At 30.2% G+C, this 22,472-nt stretch overlaps 1 protein-coding gene across 1 annotated transcript in view; it reads right to left on the bottom strand.

Moving 5' to 3' along the window:
* Positions 1 to 13,673, bottom strand: part of LOC142233734 (uncharacterized) — an 82,134-nt gene extending 68,461 nt beyond the window's left edge. The window contains exon 1 of the mRNA XM_075304746.1: positions 13,631 to 13,673. The gene's annotated coding sequence lies outside the window, so the exon portion shown is untranslated. The remainder of the gene's footprint in view (positions 1 to 13,630) is intronic.
* Positions 13,674 to 22,472: the final 8,799 nt, after the last annotated feature.

Here is a 22,472-nt window from a genome sequence, read left to right as displayed (position 1 = left end):
GATAGAAAAAAATATTTTCCAAATTTTCTATAGAAATAAAATTTTGACAAAATTTTCGATAGAAAAAAAATTTTGGCAAATTTTTCGATACAAATAACAACTTGACGAATTTTTGATAGAAATTAAAATTTGCCAATAGATCCAATATAAATGAAATTTTTACAAAATTTTCTATAGAAATAAAATTACAATTTACAATATTTTCACGGAAATAAATTTTCTGCCGAAATAATTAATAATAAATAAAATAAAATTTAGAAATAAAATTAAAAAAAAATCTATAGAAATAAAATTTTAACAATATTTTCTATAGAAATAAAATTTTAACAAAATTTTCTATAGAAATAAAATTTTCTATAGGAATAATAAAATTTGTCAAACGATCCCGTAGAAATAAAATTTTGCCAAATTTTCGATAGAAAATTTTTTTCAAATTTTCTATAGATATAAAATTTTGACAATATTTACGATAGCAATAAAATCTTGACAAAATTTTCGATACAATAACAATTTGACAAGTTTTCGATAGAAATTAAAATTTGTCAAAAGATCCAATAGAAATAAAATTTTGACAAAATTTTCGATAGAAATAAAATTACAATTTACAAAATTTTCACAGAAATAAATTTTTCTGCATAAATAACATAAAATAATAATAAATAAAATAAAATTTGGGAACATTTTCTATAGAAATAAAATATTGATAAAATTTTCTATAGACATAACAATCTGTCAAACGATCCCGTAGAAATAAAATTTTGCCGAATTTTCGATAGAAAAAATATTTTCCAAATTTTCTATAGAAATAAAATTTTGGCAAAATTTTCGATAGAAAAAATATCTTAGACACATTTTTCGATACAAATAACAATTTGACGAATTTGTGATAGAAATTAAAATTTGTCAAAAGATCCAATAGAAATGAAACTTTTAAAAAATTTTCTATAGAGAGAAAACTACAATTTACAAAATTTTCGCAGAATAAATTTTTCTGCAGAAATAAAATAATAATAAATAAAATAAAATTTGGGAAATAGAAATAATAAATAGAAATAAAATTTTGATAAAATTTTCTATAGACATAAAGATCTGTCAAACGATCCCGTAGAAATAGAATTTTGCCAAATTTTCGATAGAAAAAATATTTTCCAAATTTTCTATAGAAATAAAATTTTGACAAAATTTTCTATAGAAAAAAAATTTTGAGAAATTTTTCGATACAAATAACAATTTGACGAATTTTTGATAGAAATTAAAATTTGTCAAAAGATCCAATAAAAATGAAATTTTTACAAAATTTTCTATAGAAATAAAATTACAAATTAAAAAATTTTCGCAAAAATAAATTTTCTGCAGAAATAAAATAATAATAAATAAAATAAAATTTGGGAAAAATTTCTATAGAAATAAAATTTTGACAAAAATTTCTTTATAAATAAAATTAAAAAAAATCTATAGAAATAAAATTTTGACAAAATTTTCTATAGAAATTAAATTTTGACAAAACTTTCTATAGAAATAAAGTTTTTACAAAATTTTCTATAGAAATTGTCAAAAACTTTCTATAGAAATAAAATTTGGAAAATTTTTTTTTTTTTATAGAAATAAAATTACAATTTACAAAAATTTCACAGATATAAAATTTTCTGCAGAAATAAAATAAAATAATTATAAATAAAATAAAATTTGGAAATATTTTCTATAGAAATAAAATTTTGACAAAATTTTCTATAGAAATAAAATTTTGACAAAATTTTCTATAGAAACAATATTTGGATAAAATGTTCTGTGGAAATAAAATTTGACAAAATTTTCTATAGAAACAATAAAATTTGACAAAATTGTCTATAGAAATTAAATTTTTAAATTGGTACATTGTTTCTTAAAACTTTGGTGGATTATTTTTGGTACTAGTGGTTGTTGCATTGCATCCAAAAAGTTAACGAAAATGACTCCTGAAATGAGTCGAAAAGTGTAGGTCAAATTTTATTGAGTCCACGCCTCAGTGGTAGAAAACATGCACATATTGAAAAATGAGCTTGAACTAAAACCATAAAAGTTCCGATACACAAAAAAATTAAATGAAACCATTTCAACTTGAGCAGTTTGTCAGAAATATTTTTCTTTACTTTAAGGAAATTTTTCCTTACTTCAAAGACATACCTTAACGAAGGGACGTAAATTTCAAAGATTTTGTGTTCTAAATTTGAAGGAAACATTTGTTGAAACATGAAATATGTTAGGGACTTTCTTTTAATTAAAATTTCTTTATTTTAGTGAATTTTTTTCCTTAATATTGTGTAAATCCGATTTTCTTTATGTTGCATATTCTTTCATATTTATGATGGTATATGATGGGGTAGTGATATGCCTTTCGTATGGACTAAATACATTACACAAATAATAAATGAAACTCCATAAGGGTTCAATATCAAAAAAATACGAAATTTGTTTAATTTGCACCAGAAAAAGCGGTTGTTAAGATAAGGAACCTTTATGCCAGATTTAAACAATATTTCCGATTGCATATAAAGGGGAAGTGCTTTATCATTATGACGACTGACAGCACTTGAATATACTTATCTGAAGTAGATAAGAACAAATAATCAATAAATGTAGATAATAGTTTGCTTTTGTTTTTGTTTGTATTCATAAAAGGCAAATTTTCCAAATAATTCAACTAAATAAAATGGTTGTTAGATTAAGTCGATACAATGGAATCTTATCAAATTTGTGCAACAGAGCATTATTGAATAGAGAATATGTCTGTAATAGCTACCTGAAAATACTGATATACGTTGTATTACTACACCCTCAATCAAAAAACGCTTCTCTAACATATGTTCCAAACATATTTTGCAGGAAGCATATATATTATTGGATACTGCCTAAACATTAATATGTTTGTTTTATGTGAACATATTATATGTTTGGAAGAATTTTGAGCCCAAAAATATTATATGCTTGGAAGAATTTTCCCCAAAGAAGATTGTACTCATTCCCTTACATAATTTTCACTTGCACGAAAATTTTTAGTTCTTGGCACCTTTTCTGTAATAAATGGTGGTTAAATTGTAAGGGCCGATGTTGAATGTGAACCACACCTAAGTTTTTTCCGAATTTTATTTGACATTTCTCTATTTCAGACTTACTCAATTTGAACCATGGAGAGATACACAATCCAACAACGTGTTAAATGGTTCCAAGAAATGGCAACAGTGGATGATCAATTTTCGAAGACAATTATCTTCAGTGATGAGACACATTTTCACCTCAGTGGATTCGTCAATAAACAGAATTGCCGCATTTGGGCGAATGAGAATCCAAGAGTGATTGTCGAAAAACCAATGTACCCAATGTACAATCGTACGGTTTATGGGCTGGCGGCATCATCGGGCCGTATTTTTTCCAAAATGAGGCCGGTCAGGCAGTTACTGTGAATGGTGTTCGCTATCGTGAGATGATAACGAACTTTTTATGGCCGGAGTTGGAAGATATGGATGTGGACGATATGTGGTTTCAGCAGGACGGTGCCACTTGCCACACAGCTAACGAAACAATGGCTCTTTTACGCAACAAATTCAATGGCCGTGTTTTCTCACGTAATGGCGATGTGAATTGGCCGCCAAGATCATGTGATTTGACACCGTTGGACTTTTTTCTTTGGTTTTTTTTGAAAGAAAAAGTGTACGTCGATAAGTCAGCAACAATTCAAGAGCTAAAGGATGAGATAATTCGGCACATTAACGACATAGAACCTCCATTATGCCTCAGCGTCATCGAAAATTTGGACCGTCAGATGAAGGTGTGCCACCGAGGTCGCGGCGCCCATTTAGCCGATATTTTGTTCCATACATAATTGAGTAATACCAATATATCATAATAAAATAAAATTACAATAATTTCCTAAATAGTTTGTGTTTTATTCAAAATCAACATCGGCCCTTGAAATTTTAACCACCCTTTACAAATAATGTTGAAGAAATTATTCAATTTTATAAATTTTTTAATTTATAAAATTGAACCGAGGACTATACAGTTTGTAGCCCAACACATTATCCACTGGGCTACGTAGCTGTTACAGTCACCAGTAGACAATTATCGTTATAAGTTACATTTATATATAGCATAGTTTGCAGCGCCCACGAGCCCATGCAAACATAACATTATTTAACAGAAACATACATTTGTTGGCCACGTGAAGCAGTGGTTAGCATGTCTGCCTTGCATGCAATGGGTCGTGGGTTCAATCCATGCTCTGACCAGAACAATTGTTTTTTTTTAATCACGCTAACTTCCGAACGAAACAAGCTATCGACTTGAAACTTGGCACAAGTAGTGGTTATTGATGTAGGTCGGATGGTATTGTAAATGGGCCATATCGGTCCACTTTTACGTATAGCCCCCATATAAACGGACCCCCAAATTTGGCTTGCGAGGCCTCTAAGAGAAGCAAAATTCATCCGATCCGGCTGAAATTTGGTACATGGTGTTAGTATATAGTCTCTAACAACCATGCAAAAATTGGTCCATATCGGTCCATAATTATATATAGCCCCCATATAAACCGATCCCCCGATTTGGCTTGCGAAGCCTCTAAGAGAAGCAAAATTCATCCGATCCGGCTGAAATTTGGTACATGGTGTTAGTATATGGTCTCTAACAACCATGCAAAAATTGGTCCATATCGGTCCATAATTATATATAGCCCCCATATAAACCGATCCCCCGATTTGGCTTGCGAAGCCTCTAAGAGAAGCAAAATTCATCCGATCCGGCTGAAATTTGGTACATGGTGTTAGTATATGGTCTCTAACAACCATGCAAAAATTGGTTCACATCGGTCCATAATTATATATAGCCCCCATATAAACCGATCCCACGATTTGGCTTGCGGAGCCTCTAAGAGAAGAAAATTTCATCCGATCCGGCTGAAATGTGGTACATGGTGTTAGTTTATGGTCTCTAACAACCATGTAAATTGGTCTATATCGGTCCATAATTATATATAGCCCCCATATAAACCTATCACCACATTTGACCTCCGGAGCCTCTTGGAAGACCAAAATTCATCTGATTCAGTTGAAATTTGGTACGTGATGTTAATATATGGCCTCAAATACCCATGCAAAAATTGGTCGATATCGGTCCATAATTCTATATAGGCCCCATATAAACTGATCCCCAGATTTGACCTCCGGAGCACCTTGGAAGAGCAAAATTCTTCTCATTCGGTTGAAATTTGGTACGTGATGTTATTATAGGGTATCCAACAACCATGCAGGAATTGGTTCCTATCAGTCCATAATAATATATAGCTCCCATATAAACCGATCCCCAGATTTGACCTCCGGTGCCTTTTGGAGGAGCAAAATTCATCCGATCTGGTTGAAATTTGGTACGTGGTGGTAGTATATGATATTTAACAACCATGTGAGTTGAAATTTGTGGATGACAGTCTTTCGTAGAAGTTTCTACGCAATCCATGGTGGAGGGTACATAAGATTCGGCCTGGCCGAACTTACGGCCGTATATACTTGTTATACCCTGCGCAACACTGTGGAACAGGGTATTATAAGTTAGTGCATATGTTTGCAACACCCAGAAGGAGACGAGATAGACACATGGTGTTTTTGACAAAAATGCTCAGGGTGGGCTCCTAAGTCGATATAGCGATGTCTGTCCGTGAACACATTTTTGTAATCAAAGTCTGGGTCGCAGTTTTAGTCCAATCGACTTCAAATTTGGCACAAGTATGTGTTTTGGCTCAGAATAGATCCCTATTGATTTTGGAAGAAATCGGTTCAGATTTAGATATAGCTCCCATATATATATATTTCGCCCGATATGGACTTATATGGCCCCAGAAGCCAGAGTTTTACCCCAATTTGGTTGAAATTTTGCACAGGGAGTAGAATTATCATTGTAGCTATGAGTGCCAAATTTGGTTGAAATCGGTTCAGATTTAGATATATCTCCCATATATAGCTTTCGCCCGATTTACACTCATATGACCACAGAGGCCAATTTTTAACTCCGATTTAGTTGAAATTTTGCACAGGGAGTAGAATTAGCATTGTTGCTATGCGTGCCAAATTTGGTTGAAATCGGTTCAGATTTAGATATATCTCCCATATATAGCTTTCGCCCGATTTACACTCATATGACCACAGAGGCCAATTGTGTGCTCCGATTTAGTTGAAATTTTGCACAGGGAGTAGAATTGGCATTGTAGCTATGCGTGCCAAATTTGGTTGAAATCGGTTCAGATTTAGATATATCTCCCATATATAGCTTTCGCCCGATTTACACTCATATGACCACAGAGGCCAATTTTTAACTCCGATTTAGTTGAAATTTTGCACAGGGAGTAGAATTAGCATTGTTGCTATGCGTGCCAAATTTGGTTGAAATCGGTTCAGATTTAGATATATCTCCCATATATAGCTTTCGCCCGATTTACACTCATATGACCACAGAGGCCAATTTTTAAGTCCGATTTAGTTGAAATTTTGCACAGGAAGTAGAATTAGCATTGTAGCTATGCGTGCCAAATTTGGTTGAAATCGGTTCAGATTTAGATATAGCTCCCTTATATATGTTTTTCTGATTTCGACAAAAATGGTCAAAATACCAACATTTTCTTGTAAAATCGCCACTGCTTAGTCGAAAAGTTGTAAAAATTACTCTAATTTTCCTAAACTTCTAATACATATATATCGAGCGATAAATCATAAATATAACTTTTGCGAAATTTCCTTAAAATTGATTCAGATTTAAATGTTCCCATATTTTTTAACTAACATTGTGTTCCACCCTAGTGCATTAGCCGCCTTAAATTTTGAGTCTATAGATTTTGTAGAAGTCTATCAAATTCTGTCCAAATCTAGTGATATTTAAATGTATGTATTTGGGACAAACCTTTATATATAGCCCCCAACACATTTGACGGATGTAATATGGTATCGGCCCCGCCCGACTTTAGACTTTCCTTACTTGTTTTTAGATTTATCTTCGGGAAGCATACTGCTCGAACTGATCTGCTTAGGAGATAATCTGTCATTAAACCCCCCTGAAATTCTATATATTATGAAGCCGACGACGACGAAAAGTTTTCAAATGAATCTATTATATTTGATTCATTATGAAACCGATTGTTTATCTAAAAAAACACACACATTTTAACGCCCCTTATTGGAAAGGCTTTAATCATATCTCATTATATTTTTTTTTGTTCGTTTTATCAAACTCGCAAAGCATCACTCACTTAAATTTAGTTTTTAATGAAACTCATCAATGGTGAGGATATACACAATCGTAAGTTTCAACCGGCTTTAGGCGATTGTTATTTATTTCTTACATGATATCACAAACTTAACTATCCACTGATGATTTCATATAAATTGCTCCTTTGACATCATTCGCCATTTTGTGTTTATATATCTATATAAACTTAATGTTGTTAATGTTTTATCCTTTAGAGAATTATTTTTATCATACGCAAATGCATATGCAGCCACTCTCACACATCACTCACTGGCAGTACACACAGAATGTCACAAGAACACTTACACAGACATGCTTACACATGGATGTATACCAGCGTTGCCACAATGAATTTTTATTTTAGACCAATATGTTGCCAAAATTGGACCAAAATTCGTACCAGCGGACCATTTTTTCAAATTAAATTAATATAATTTAAGAGTTAAAATTGATTCAAAAATTTTACTTCGATAGAAAATTATGTCAAATTTTTATTTCTATTTATTTTTATAGAAAATTTTGTCAACATTTTATTTCTATAGAAAATTTTATTTCTATAGAAAATGTTGTCTAATTATATTTCTATACACGATTTTGTCAAAATTTTATTTCTATCGAAAATTTTGTTAAAAATTTATTTCTATAGAATATTTTGTCAAAATTTTATTTATATACACGATTTTGTCAAAATTTTATTTTTAGAGAAAATGTTTTTCAAAATTTTATTTCTATAGAATATTTTGTCAAAATTTTATTTTTATAGAAAATTTTCTCAAATTTTTTTTTTATAGAGAATTGTGTCAAAATTTTATTTCTATAGGAAATTTGCATAATTTGTTATAAAGGGTGATTCTTTTGAGGTTAGGATTTTCATGCATTAGTATTTGACAGATCACGTGGGATTTCAGACATGGTGTCAAAGAGAAAGATGCTCAGTATGCTTTGACATTTCATCATGAATAGACTTACTAACGAGCCACAACGTCGAATTTTCAGTGAATGGGCCCTAGAAAAGTTGGCAGAAAATCCGCTTTTTTATCGACAAATTTTGTTCAGCGATGAGGCTCATTTCTGGTTGAATGGCTACGTAAATAAGCAAAATTGCCGCATTTGGAGTGAAGAGCAACCAGAAGCCGTTCAAGAACTGCCCATGCATCCCGAAAAATGCACTGTTTGGTGTGGTTTGTACGCTGGTGGAATCATTGGACCGTATTTTTTCAAAGATGCTGTTGGACGCAACGTTACGGTGAATGGCGATCGCTATCGTTCGATGCTAACAAACTTTTTGTTGCCAAAAATGGAAGAACTGAACTTGGTTGACATGTGGTTTCAACAAGATGGCGCTACATGCCACACAGCTCGCGATTCTATGGCCATTTTGAGGGAAAACTTCGGAGAACAAATCATCTCAAGAAATGGACCGGTAAGTTGGCCACCAAGATCATGCGATTTGACGCCTTTAGACTATTTTTTGTGGGGCTACGTCAAGTCTAAAGTCTACAGAAATAAGCCAGCAACTATTCCAGCTTTGGAAGACAACATTTCCGAAGAAATTCGGGCTATTCCGGCCGAAATGCTCGAAAAAGTTGCCCAAATTGGACTTTCCGAATGGACCACCTAAGACGCAGCCGCGGTCAACATTTAAATGAAATTATCTTCAAAAAGTAAATGTCATGGACCAATCTAACGTTTCAAATAAAGAACCGATGAGATTTTGCAAATTTTATGCGTTTTTTTTTAAAAAAAAGTTATCAAGCTCTTAACAAATCACCCTTTATATACAAAGTTTACTTCTGTAAAAAATTTCATTTTTATAAAAAATTTTATTAAAATTTTATTCGATAGAAACTTTTGTCAAAAATTTATTTCTACAGAAAATTTTGTCAAAATTTTAAAAATTTTGAAATATTTGACGTAAATGGACCAAACTAAACGTAATTCCATTTGGTCCGACCATCGGACCAAATTTAAAATTTAATAATTTTTTGGACCACTTTTGGCCCAATCGGACCAAAATGGCAGTTTTCTCAAAATCTTATTTCTGTAGAAAATTTAGCAACATTTTATTTCCAAAGAAAATTTTGTAAAAATTTTATTTCTATAGAAAATTTTGTCAAAACTTTGTCAATTTTTTATAGAATTTTTTCTTTTTTTAATTTTATTTCTAAAGAATAATTTGTCAAAATGTTATTTCCAAAGAAATTTGTTTTCAAAATTTTATTTCCAAAGAAAATTTTCAAAATTTTGTCAAAATTTTATTTCTATGTAAAATTTAGCCAAAATTTTGTTTCTATAGAAAATTTAGCCAATTTTTTCCCCATAGAAAATTTAGCCAATTTTTTTCCATAGAAAATTTAGCCAAAATTTTATTTCTATAGAAAGTTATCGCAAAATTTTATTTCTTTTTAAAATTTTTTGCATAATTTGTTATCTATACAAAGTTTATTTCTGTAAAAAATTTCATTTCTGTAGAAAATTTTGTTAAAATTTTATTCTATAGAAACTTTTGTCAATATTTTATTTCTACAGAAAATTTTGTCAAAATTTTAAAAATTTTGAAATATTTGACGAAAATGGACCAAAATAAACGAAATTCCATCGGACCAAATTTAAAATTTAATAATTTTTTGGACCAGTTTTGGCCCGATTGGCAACCCTGATGTATACATGCAATTGAGTAAGCATCACGGTTGAAAATTTAGCAAAATTTTATTTCCAAAGAAAATTTTGTAAAAATTTTATTTCTATAAAAATTTTGTCAAAACGTTGTCAATTTTTTTTGTATAGATTTTTTTTTAAATTTTATTTCTATAGAAAAATTTGTAAAAATTTTATTTCCAAAGAAAATTTTTTTCAAAATTTTATTTCCAAAGAAATTTTTTTTTTCAAAATTTTATTTCTATAAGAAATTTTGTCAAAATATTATTTCTATGTAAAATTTTGTCAAAAGTCCATTTCTATTGAAAATTTAGCCAATTTTTTTTTCATAGAAAATTTAGCCAAAATTTTATTTCTACAGAAAATTTAGCCAATTTTTTTCCATAGAAAATTTAGCCAAAATTTTATTTCTATAGAAAATTAACCAAAATTTTATTTCTATAGAAAATTAACCAAAATTTTATTTCTATAGAAATTTATCGCAAAATTTTATTTCTTTTTAAAATTTTTTGCATAATTTGTTATCTATACAAAGTTTATTTCTGTAAAAAATTTCATTTCTACAGAAAATTTTGTCAAAATTTTACAAATTTTGAAATATTTGACGAAAATGGACCAAAATAAACAAAATTCCATTTGGTCCGACCATCCGACCAAATTTAAAATTTAATAATCTTTTGGACCAGTTTTGGCCCGAACGGACCAAAATGGCAACCCTGATGTATACATGCAATTGAGTAAGCATCACGGTTGCCACAGTTGGTACAATTCTGCCGAAAATCGTAGAAATCAAATTTTGACAAAATTTTCAATAGTAGTAAAAATTTTACTAAATTTTCTATAGTAATAAAATTTTGAAAAAAAATTTCTATAGAAATAAAATTTTTCACAAAATTTTCTATAGTAATAAAAATTTGACAAAGTTTTGTATAGTAACAAAATTTTGACAAAATTTTCTATAGCAATAAAATTTTGACAAAATTTTTTATAGAAATAAAATTTTGACAAAATTTTGTATAGAAATATAATTTTGTGAAAATTTTCTATAGAAATAAAATTTTGCAAAAATTTTCTACATGAATCAAAATTTGAAAAAATTTTCTATAGAAATAAAATTTTGACAAAATTTTCTATAACAATAAAATTTTGAAAAAAATTTTCCATAGAAATCAAATTTTGTCAAAATTTTCTATAAAAATAAAATTTTGCAAAAATTTTCTATAGTATTAAAATTTAGACAAAATTTTCTATAGAAATCAAATCTTGACAAAATATTCAATAGAAATAAAATTTAGACAAAATTTTGTATAGAAAATTTTCTATAGAAATAAAATTTCGACATAATTTTTTATAGTAATAAAAATTTGACAAAATTTTGATAATATTTTCTATAAAAATCAAATTTTGACAAAATTTTCTATAGAAATATAATTTTGTGAACATTTTTTATAGAAGTAAAATTTTGCAAAAATTTTCTACATAAATTTGGAAAAAATTTTCTATCGAAATAAAATTTTGCAAAAATTTTCTATATAAATCAAATTTTGACAAAATTTTTATAGAATTCAAATATATATATTTGAATATACTATAATAATAAACGTTTGACAAAATTTTCTATACAAAAAAAAAAACAAATTTTTCAAAAAATTTCTATAGGAATAATTTTTTTTTTGTTTTGTTATTGTTGGTTTTGTTCTTTAAGCATTGTTGTTATTTTTTATTGCAGCTTAAAACCATACATTGACTAAACTACAAGTGTAGCTTAACCAACAGAGGAAAAGAATGTTTGTCAAATTTATTTGGGCAAAGCCCTATAGACTGCAAGATGGTTGGATGGACGCACGTTTCGGAATTACCACATTCCTCATCAGCATCCTCTGCTTGCTGCAAAACTATCAACCAATTATCAGAATAAATTCAGGCAGTTTATTAAACCCAACAAAAACCACACTTGAACCCTCCGAAAAAGGTTTTATATTGATAGCCGGATTATGCCGAAATAAAATTTTGACAAAATTTTCTATAGAAATACAATTTTAACAAAATCTTCTACAGAAATCAAATTTTGACAAACTTTTCTATAGAAGTAAAATTTTGCAAAAATTTTCTATAGTATTAAAATTTATATAACATTTTCTATAGCAATCAAATCTTGACAAAATTTTCTATAGAAATAAAATTTAGACAAAATTTTGTATAGTAACAAAATTGAGACAAAATTTTCTATAGAAATCAAATTTTGTCAAAATTTTCTATAGAAATAAAATTGTGCAAAAATTTTCTATAGTATTAAAATTTAGACAAAATTTTCTATAGAAATCAAATCTTGACAAAATTTTCTATAGTAATAAAAATTTGACAAACATATGTATAGTAACAAAATTTTGATAAAATTTTCTATAGTAATAAAAATTTGACAAAATTTTGTATAGAAATATAATTTTGTGAGAATTTTCTATAGAAATAGAAGTTTGCAAAAATTTTCTACATAAATTTGGAAAAATTTTTGTATATAAATAAAATTTAGACAAAATTTTCTATAGAAATAAAATTTAGACAAAATTTTGTATAGAAATATAATTTTGTGAAAATTTTCTATAGAAATAAAATTTTGCAAAAATTTTCTATAGAAATAAAATTTAGACAAAATTTTCTATAGAAATAAAATTTTGACAAAATTTTCTATAGAAATAAAATTTTGACAAAATTTTCTATGGAAATACAATTTTGACAAAATTTTCTATAGAAATAAAATTTTGCAAAATTTTCCGAGAGAAAAAAAATTGCAAAAATTTTCTATAGAAATAAAATTTTGCAAAAATTTTCTATAGAAATAAAATTTTGCAAAAATTTTCTATAGATATAAAATTTTGACTTCAAAATATTTTTTTTTAATTTGGTAGATTTTTGGTAAAATTTTCTTCAAATTTGGGTAGATTATATTCGACACGAATGGCAACCGTGGTAAGCATCCTCTTTTGTGAATATGTGTGTGTGTGTGTGTAAGTATCACAGACGATTCAATTGAATGTATCCTTGAAATGTATTCCCACAATAGCCATGGGATATTTTCATTCATATACAAACCGATGATGATACAGTTATATGTATAGTAAATGTGTATTTACTTTGATATAGTATGTATATACACCAAAAGGATATAAAGATTCTCATTTCGATTTCTCATATACGATATTTTGCAAAGGTATTTTTTAAATATTGCCAATTTAGAATAATGATTTTTGTTGTATTTGTTTTTTCTTTTTTTTTTAACGCCATGACATTTCACAGTAAACAAACACACACATACACATGGTAACTTTTTGTGTAGATTGCATACACTATAGTTATCGTGTAAGCGACCATGCTTTTTCTTAACATACACTTTGTATAGCTGCAGGACTAGGCTAAGCAACCCCGAAAGAGGGTAAGGTTCACAAGAAAATCAATAAGGGTTGTTGAAATGCATCCACAAAATAAGCAACACTTCACTAAAAGGACATTTTCTTGACAGACTACACATATCTTCTTCACTCATTGTTATGGACACTTTATAGATTTAATTATAATTTTTTTTATATAAATTATTTTACTATACATAGAATAATTTTAATTATTTTTTCGTAGCTTTGTTTATTGTATATTTTCTTGTTATTTGTTTGGTTGAGAGAGAGAGAGACTTACACGCACACACTAGACCCACCTTAAGGAACGAACAAAATACACCGTCTTTACCCGGCGAGAGCTGTTTGTAGATTGCCAACAATTTTGCGAGAAGAGAGCCAACAACACGAAACCCAAACAACGATGTAATCGAGCCTAAAATGAAGAGTATTAGTGACGATAGAAGTGGAACTCGTGTAATCGGGTTTGGAATAAAACCTTTGAATTACGCAGCGACGCAATATTCAAATTTTCGACTCCAAACAAAAAATCACTTATCTCAACCGAAAGAAAATGTCAAAATTTTATTTCTATAGAAAATTTTGTAAAAATTTGAATTCCAAAAAAATTTGGCAAAATTTTATTTATATAGAAAATTTTGTCTAAAATTTTATTTCTTTGGAAAATTTTGTCAAAATTTTATTTGTATAGAAAATTTTGTCTAAAATTTTATTTCTTTGGAAAATTTTGTCTAAAATTTTATTTCTTTGGAAAATTTTGTCAAAATTTTATTTCTATAGAAAATTTTTTCTAAAATTTTATTTCTTTGGAAAATTTTGTCAACATTTTATTTCTATAGAAAATTTTGGCAAAATTTTATTTCTATTTGTCAAACTGTTATTTCTATAGAAAATTTTATCAAAATTTTATTTCTATAGCAAAAAATTTTATCAAAATTTTACTACTATAGAAAATTTTGTCAACATTTTATTCCTATAGGAAATTTTGTCAAAATTGTATTTCTATAAAAAATTCTATAGAAAATTTTGTTAAAATTTTATTAATTAGAATATTTTGTCAAAATTTTATTTCTATAGAAAATTTTGTCAAAATTTTATTTCTATAGAAAATTTTGTCAAAATTTTATTTCTCTATAAAGTTTTGTCAAAATGTTATTTCTATGGAAAATTTTATGAAAATTTTATTTCTATAGAAAATTTTGGCAAAATTTTATTTCTATAGAAAAATTTGTCAACATTTTTTTTCTATAGCAAATTTTTCAAAATTTTTTTAAGCTGAAATCAAAAAAACAACAACAATGATTAAAGAAAAAAAACCAACAATAACAAAACAAAACGAATGAAAAAAAGAAGAAGCACGCTCAAAATAAACCCAACCAACTGCACTCAAATCGATGATTTGATGGTGGCAAAGTAAAAGAGAAATGTTTATATGAATTTATTTCGGCATAAGCCATAGCCGGCTTATTTTACGGCCTTTTTTCGGAAGGTTCAAGTGTGGTTCACCATGGGTTTAGCGAACTGCCTGAATTTATTCTGATAATTGGTTGATAGTTTTGCTGCAAGTAGAGGATGCTGATGAGGAATGTGGTAATTCCGAAACGTGCGTTCATCCAACCGTCTTGCAGTCTATAAGGCTTTGCCCAAATAAATTTGACAAACATTCTTTTCCTCTGTTGGTAAAGCTACTCTTATAGTTTAGTCAACACAATGGTTTTAAAGCTGAGATCAAAACAACAAATGAAATTTTATTTCTATAGAAAATTTTATCTAAAATTTTATTTCTTTGGGAAATTTTGTCAAAATGTTATTGCTATAGAAAATTTTGTCAAACTGTTATTTCTATAGAAAATTTTATCAAAATTTTATTTCTATAGAAAATTTTGTCTAAAATTTTAGTTCTTTGTAAAATTTTGGCAAAATTTTATTTCTATAGAAATTTTTATTAAAATTTTATTTCATTAGCAAAAATTTTATTAAAATTTTATTAAAATAGAAAATTTTGTCAAAATTTTATTTCTATAGGAAATTTTGTCAAAAATTTATTTTTATAGGAAATTTTGTCACAATTTTATTTCTACAGGAAATTTTGTCAAAATGTTATTTCTATAAAAATTTTATCAAAATATTATTTCTATAGAAAATGTTGTTAAAATTTTATTCATAGAATATTTTGTCAAAATTTTATTTCTATAGAATATTTTGTCAAAATTTTATTTCTATATAAAGTTTTGTCAAAATGTTATTTCTATAGAAAATTTTGTCAACATTTTATTTCTATAGAATAATTTGTCAACATTTTTGTTTTCTATAGCAAACTTTTTCAAAATTTTTTTTTCTATAGAAAAGTCTGTAAAATTTGATTTCTATGGAAAATTTTGTTAAAATTTTATTTCTATAGAAAATTTTGTCAAAATTTTATTTCTATAGAAATGCTTGTCAAAATTTTATTTCTATAGAAAATTGAAGTACTTCTTAGTTGAAGAGGAATATTTCTCAAAATCTACCAAAACATTAAGTATTCTACCAATCTACTAAGCAGTGAAAAATTTACCATTTGTGTTAGAATTCTACACAAATGGTAGAATATTTGTGTAGGTTAGGTTAGGTTATGTTAGGTGGCAGCCCGGCTGATAAGTCCCCGGTCTAACAAAGAAAAACCTTTTTTTTTTTGTCAAAATTCATTTTTATTATTGAACATAGTTCCCTTCAAGATCGATACAACGATTATAACGACTTTTGGTAGTACTCCTTCGGTTTTGCCTCAAAATAGGCCTCAGTTTCGGCGATCACCAGCCAATTTTTTCCCTGCGAGCTTCCTTTTGAGGTCTGAGAACAAGAAAAAGTCGCTGGGGGCCAGATCTGGAGAATACGGTGGGTGGGGAAGCAATTCGAAGCCCAATTCATGAATTTTTGCCATCGTTCTCAATGACTTGTGGCACGGTGCGTTGTCTTGGTGGAACAACACTTTTTTCTTCTTCATATGGGGCCGTTGTGCCGCGATTTCGACCTTCAAACGCTCCAATAACGCCATATAATAGTCACTGTTGATGGTTTTTCCTTTCTCAAGATAATCGATAAAAATTATTCCATGTGCATCCCAAAAAACAGAGGCCATTACTTTGCCAGCGGACTTTTGAGTCTTTCCACGCTTCGGAGACGAATCACCGGTCGCTGTCCACTCAGCCGACTATCGATTGGACTCAGGAGTGTAGTGATGGAGCCATGTTTCATCCATTGTCACATATCGACGGAAAAACTCGGTTGTATTACGAGTTAACAGCTGCAAACACCGCTCAGAATCATCAACACGTTGTTGGTTTTGGTCAAATGTAAGCTCGCGCGGCACCCATTTTGCACAGAGCTTCCGCATATCCAAATATTGATGAATGATATGACCAACACGTTCCTTTGATATCTTTAAAGCCTCTGCTATCTCGATCAACTTCATTTTACGGTCATTCAAAATCATTTTGTGGATTTTTTTTGATGTTTACATCGGTAACCACCTCTTTCGGGCATTCACTGCATTTAATACTTATTTAATACTTATCAACAAACCATTAGGCTCACTTAAGCTACGGTCAGACTTGTCAAATATTTGATAAAAACTGTCAAATATTTCTTTGCCATAGTCTGACCAACAAACTTTTGTTTGAAGCAAACAACAAAACAGCTGATTTTCGGCAAAGAAAGATGTTTGACATCAAATAAATATTTACCATGTTTGATCATAGTGTGACCACCATATGGCAAATATTTGCGCCACATTCCGTCAAATATTTATTTGATCTTACAAAAATTTTGCAAGAGCAAACACGGTCAAACAAAAATATAAGTTGTTTTATTTTAATGGAAAAGAAGCATGTTTTTGATAAAAGATTAATGGTTATGCTCTATATGTGGAAGGCAACGATTCGTGGATTCAATCCCATATGGGTAAAATGTGGGTGATAGGAGTATTTATGTGAATATTTGACGGTTCATTGATATAGGAGATATGATTGAAATTTTGTACGTCCAGGAGCAGATTTTATTTAAGGTGTGTACGTGACACAAAATTGTTGTTACCTACGTAAATTGTGCTTATGGCAACAGCTTGAGTGTGTGTGATTAAAGGTCATGCGGGAGCGTGAGTCACGCAAATAATCTATTTGTTAGTGTGCGTGAGTAATAAAGAAATGCACTCACGCTTACCAATTGAATTCGCTTACAATTTTAGCCACACATATGATATTAAAAGCTTAGTACCAATCTCGATTTCAATGCTTACGTTGTCCGCCAGATTCACCAGCTAAATTATTCTGGCAAGAATATGATTGACCATAAAACTAATAACGTCTATTTCTTTTGTGAGGCGATAATTTCTAAGTCGAGAGAATTTTCTTGAGTCACGAGTATGAGACTTTACAGAGATTTCCTGAATAACGACATTTCTGATCGTGAGTATGCGTGAATAAAATTTTTACACTTGTGGGTGTGCGGACGTGAGCCTTTAAAAGATTTGCCTGAGTGAGGGTTCGTGAAAGTGACTCGTACCAAAAATATCGTGCGTGAGTAAAAATCTTTCGTCCTAGATGTTCGTGACCATGAGTAAAATATTGCACACCTCTACACTCAAAGAAAAAAAACGTTTGGAAAACGTGTACCGAAAACGTCTTTCTTTTGTTAGAGTTTTTTGAATTGCTTCGAAAAGTATACACTTTTATCACCAAAAAAATTCGTTTGTTACAAAATGTTAATTTTTTTAATAAAAAAATTATTTTGGAACCAACAACACAGTCCATTTCGTTTATATCAAACCCTGTTCTTTTCTGACTTTAGGTCTTTAATAAGACACATTTTACAGTTTAAAATTTAATATACTACAATGTAATGTTGAACATTTTTTCGGAATCTTCCTAACATATCTGGAATATATGTAAAAAAAAAAACTTTGGTCGAAGCAGGGATCGAACCCACGACCCTTGGCATGCAAGTCAGACGTAGCAACCACTGCTCCATGGTGCCCAACTAAATGTATTTTTCTGTGAAATAAACTTTGTTTCATCGGCTCGTGGGCGCCGCAAGCTATGCTATATAAATATAACTTATATGGGTAATTGTCTATTGATGACAATAACGGCTACATAGCTCAGTGGATAGTGTGTTGGCTTACAAATTGCATGGTCCGCGGTTCCATTCTCCGTCCAGGCGAAAGGTAAAAAAAAATTTAAAAATTTATAAAATCGTATAATTTCTTCTACAATGTTTGTATTATAGAAAAAGGTGCTAAAGAACTAAAAAAAATTCGTGGAAGTGAGAAAGATGTGAGGGAAAATGCAATTAGCCAGAAAAATTTTTTTTTCAGTTAGTCTTTATGAAATTGTTTTTACATCCTGGAAAAGAATAAACGTTTATCACAAAAAGTATATACTTTTCTTCCAAATACACTTCCTTTCATCGAAGAGCAAATGAGAAACGAACTTTGTCTAAAATTTAATTTGGGAGGAAAGAATTATTTTTTGCGTGTACAATTTGTGCAGTTTAATATTTACCACTGTGTTGTAAAAAAATATTTTTATTTTTTTTACAACACATCGGCTCGGAATCTGAGCCGATCTAACCATGTCCGATTGTCTGTGAACACATTTTTGTAATTAAAGTCTAGGTCACAGGTTAAATCCAATCTATTTGAAATTTTGCACAAGTGTGTTTTGGAAGAAATCAGTTCAGATTTAGATAATCTCCCACATATATCCATATCGGTTCAGATTTAGATAAAGACCCAATATATATGTTCTTCAAATAAGACCAAAATACTACGATTTTCCTTGTAAAATCACCACAAGAATGACTCAAAATTTCCTATATCTCTAATATGTATGTATCGACCGATAAATCATAAATGCACTTTTACGAAATTGCAAAAAAAAAAATGCTTTGTTTTCTAACATTGTGCTCCGCCCCAAGGAGGAAAAAGCTAAAGCTTTTTCATAAATGAAATATTTTTTAATTTAATTTATTTAATTTCGTTGTAATTTTTCTTAATGTACACTTGGATATCGATATTTTTTTTGGATATCGATAATTTTTTTTCGCGTGGATCTTAGAGAAAATAAAGTGAATTTCCCACCATATATACATACACTCAAAGGAAAAACTATTTTCCCCAGGAACAAAATTTAGATAAAGGGTGATGGTTAGGTTAAAGTGGCAGCCCGATTAAGATTCAGGCTCACTTAGACTATTCAGTCCATTGTGATATATAAAGGGTGATACGGTCAAAATGTGGTCAAGGGAAAACTCGTGTAAATCGGTGAAATCGTTTATTTAAAAAATAAATTTAAATTTCTTTTTCAAGTTCAATTAGTATAAAATTCAGGAAAAATATTCAGTTAGGCTTTCGCTTTTCCAAATCCGAATTGCCGGGCCTCACGCTTGACACCTGCCATCAGATTTTGTACAGCCACCTTGTCCACCTTCTTCGCCGCAGAAAGCCAGTTTGCCTTGAACTGCTGCTCGTCCTTAGCAGTTTTTTGGTCTTCTTTAGGATCCGCCCAGTATTTCTCAATTGGGCGGAGCTCTGGCGTGTTGGGAGGGTTCTTGTCCTTGGGAACCACCTGCACGTTGTTGGCGGCGTACCACTCCATGGCCTTTTTACCGTAATGGCAAGATGCCAAATCCGGACAAAACAGTACGGAACAACCGTGTTTCTTCAGGAAAGGCAGCAGACGTTTATTCAAACACTCTTTCACGTAAATTTCTTGGTTGACAGTCCCGGAAGCAATGAAAATGCTGCTTTTCAGGCCACAGGTACAGATGGCTTGCCAAACCAGATATTTCTTTGCGAACTTTGGCAGTTTTATGTGCTTGAAAATATCTGCTACCTTTCCCCTTCCTTTTGCCGTATAAAACTCCTGTCCCGGAAGCTGCTTGTAGTCAAACTTCGTCAGCATCGTCGTATACAGCCTCCGGGATCGCGCTTTGGCCGTCGTATTTTGTTTATCATCGCGATTTGGAGTCACTACCTTCTTGTAAGTCGATAGTCCGGCTCGTTTTTTGGCTCGATGCACGGTTGTAGACGATACATCCAGCTTATTTGCGGCATCTCGGAGAGAGAGGTTAGGGTTTCGCTTGAAACTACCGGCAACTCTCTTTGTCGTCTCAGCGGCTTGCGGTTTTCGATTTCCCCCCGATCCAGACTTCCTGGCTGTCGACAAACGTTCCCCAAACACTTTAATTACATTTGTAACGGTTGATTTGCAACTTTTAGCGATTTTGCCAGCTTTGCGAGCGAGTAGCTCGGATTTTCGCGATGCGCGAGCAAAATTTTGATACGTTGCTCTTCTTGCTTGGACGGCATTTTGACAACTGAAGAGTGAATTCTAAAATCAAAATAGGAGCAACATTCTACACACACACACCTTCAAAATGAGGGGTGTTCAGGTTTTTTAAATGCAAAATTGAAAGAAATACGTCAAGTTTATATTGACCAAATTTTAACCGTATCACCCTTTAAACGAAATTTCCCTTTCTTCTAAAGTATTTTCTTTTAGGCTACGAAAATCCAAAATGTATGATATGCGATTCAATGATTGCCTCTAATTGTTTTTATGTTATTTGCCTTTAACCCTAGAAAGCTTATCCTACTGAAAGTCACGGAGAAGCTAAACATACGTCTGTGGGACGTATCATCAGTTTGTCATGACGTGGACAACATTTTTGAATGTTTTAAATTTTTGTACTTACCGGTGTAAGTATTCTATATACAAATCCTTATCATTTAAACACGTATTTGGCTAAACTTTTATTTATTATACAACAAAAAAATCACATTATCGGTACTCATTTTCATGAGGGAGAGCGAAAAACTAAAAAAAGCACACGTCTCTAAGACGTAGATAAGCTGTTTAGGGCTAAAGACAATTCTTCCTCCGTCAAAAGAAAACTTTGCTTGTCTAAAACTTTGTTTGTCAGAAAAGAAAACTTTTCTTTCAGTGTAAATACATATTATGTTACAATTGTATTGTGTCAATTATTGTAGTTGATCATTTTATCACCTAAAACTTCCAAGTCCCACCACACACCCCGCAACCATATACATTACCATACAAATTACAACCGTATGTCATTGCTTAAGCTCATTCTCTTCTCCCTATAAATGCTCTATTTATGACTCTCAAACTGTATTCTTCACGCCAGCATAACAGAAGCAAAACACACAAACACAACCAATCTAACAATATCTTTTTCAATCTATACTCAGTCAGCTGAGGTAGCTCTCTTTGTTGAGCTGGATGGAAATGATTAATATGCCTGCAATGAAATGAAATGAAAAAAAAATTAATCAAATTGTTAATAACTTAATTCATTTCAAAATAATTATATTTATTTTTCGTATATTTATAATATGATTCCTTTTGTTGTTATTGTTATAAAAGTCACAATTGACGACGGGATTTTATTTTTGGGCATGTCTTCTTTAAAAAATTATATTTTTCGTTTCAGAGACATTTAATTTTCAGGTTTTGTTTGCTCAGACAGAAGAGAGAAGTTCACCAATGTGGTATCACAATGGACTGAATAGTCTAAGCGAGCCTGATATATCGGGCTGCCAATTAACCTAACATTGCTCAGACCAAAGACAATAAACTTGAGGAAGATAGGAAATTGGCTTGCGTCATACCAAATGTTGCATTTACCATGTTAGTTCCATACATGTTTGTAATTTTTTTATTTGTTTTTCGTTTTTATATTTTAAATGAAAAACTTAATTTTGTTAATGAAATAATGTTAAATTTTAGGCAACAACAAAAAAATTACACTTTCCCGTTTAAGGAAATTTATTTCGTGCACTTAATTTTTTTTTATTTGCATTTTAATGCTATGTCAATACTTGTCGTATACGCGTTTGGTTCGAGTATGAAACTGACACGGTAAATGGTTTGATCTCCTCAGTAGCCAATTTCCTATCTTCCTACAATTTATTGTCTTTGGCTCAGACAATCAAAACCGATTCTTATAGAATGTGTGCGACATTTTTCTATATCTCTATTGTTTTAGGCAAAACAAAAAGTACCAAACCGGCATGCTCAACATCTCTACTGAGAGTGTATCCACCCAAAAGGCTCTCCTACATAGAATTTTTGTCTGCCTATT

Source organism: Haematobia irritans, chromosome 4 (genome assembly GCF_050003625.1).
Source record: "Haematobia irritans isolate KBUSLIRL chromosome 4, ASM5000362v1, whole genome shotgun sequence".
In the NCBI taxonomy this organism is placed as follows: Eukaryota; Metazoa; Arthropoda; class Insecta; order Diptera; family Muscidae; genus Haematobia; species Haematobia irritans.
The sequence above is the reverse complement of the archived record's forward strand: the minus strand, read 5'-3'. Positions and strand labels throughout refer to the sequence as shown.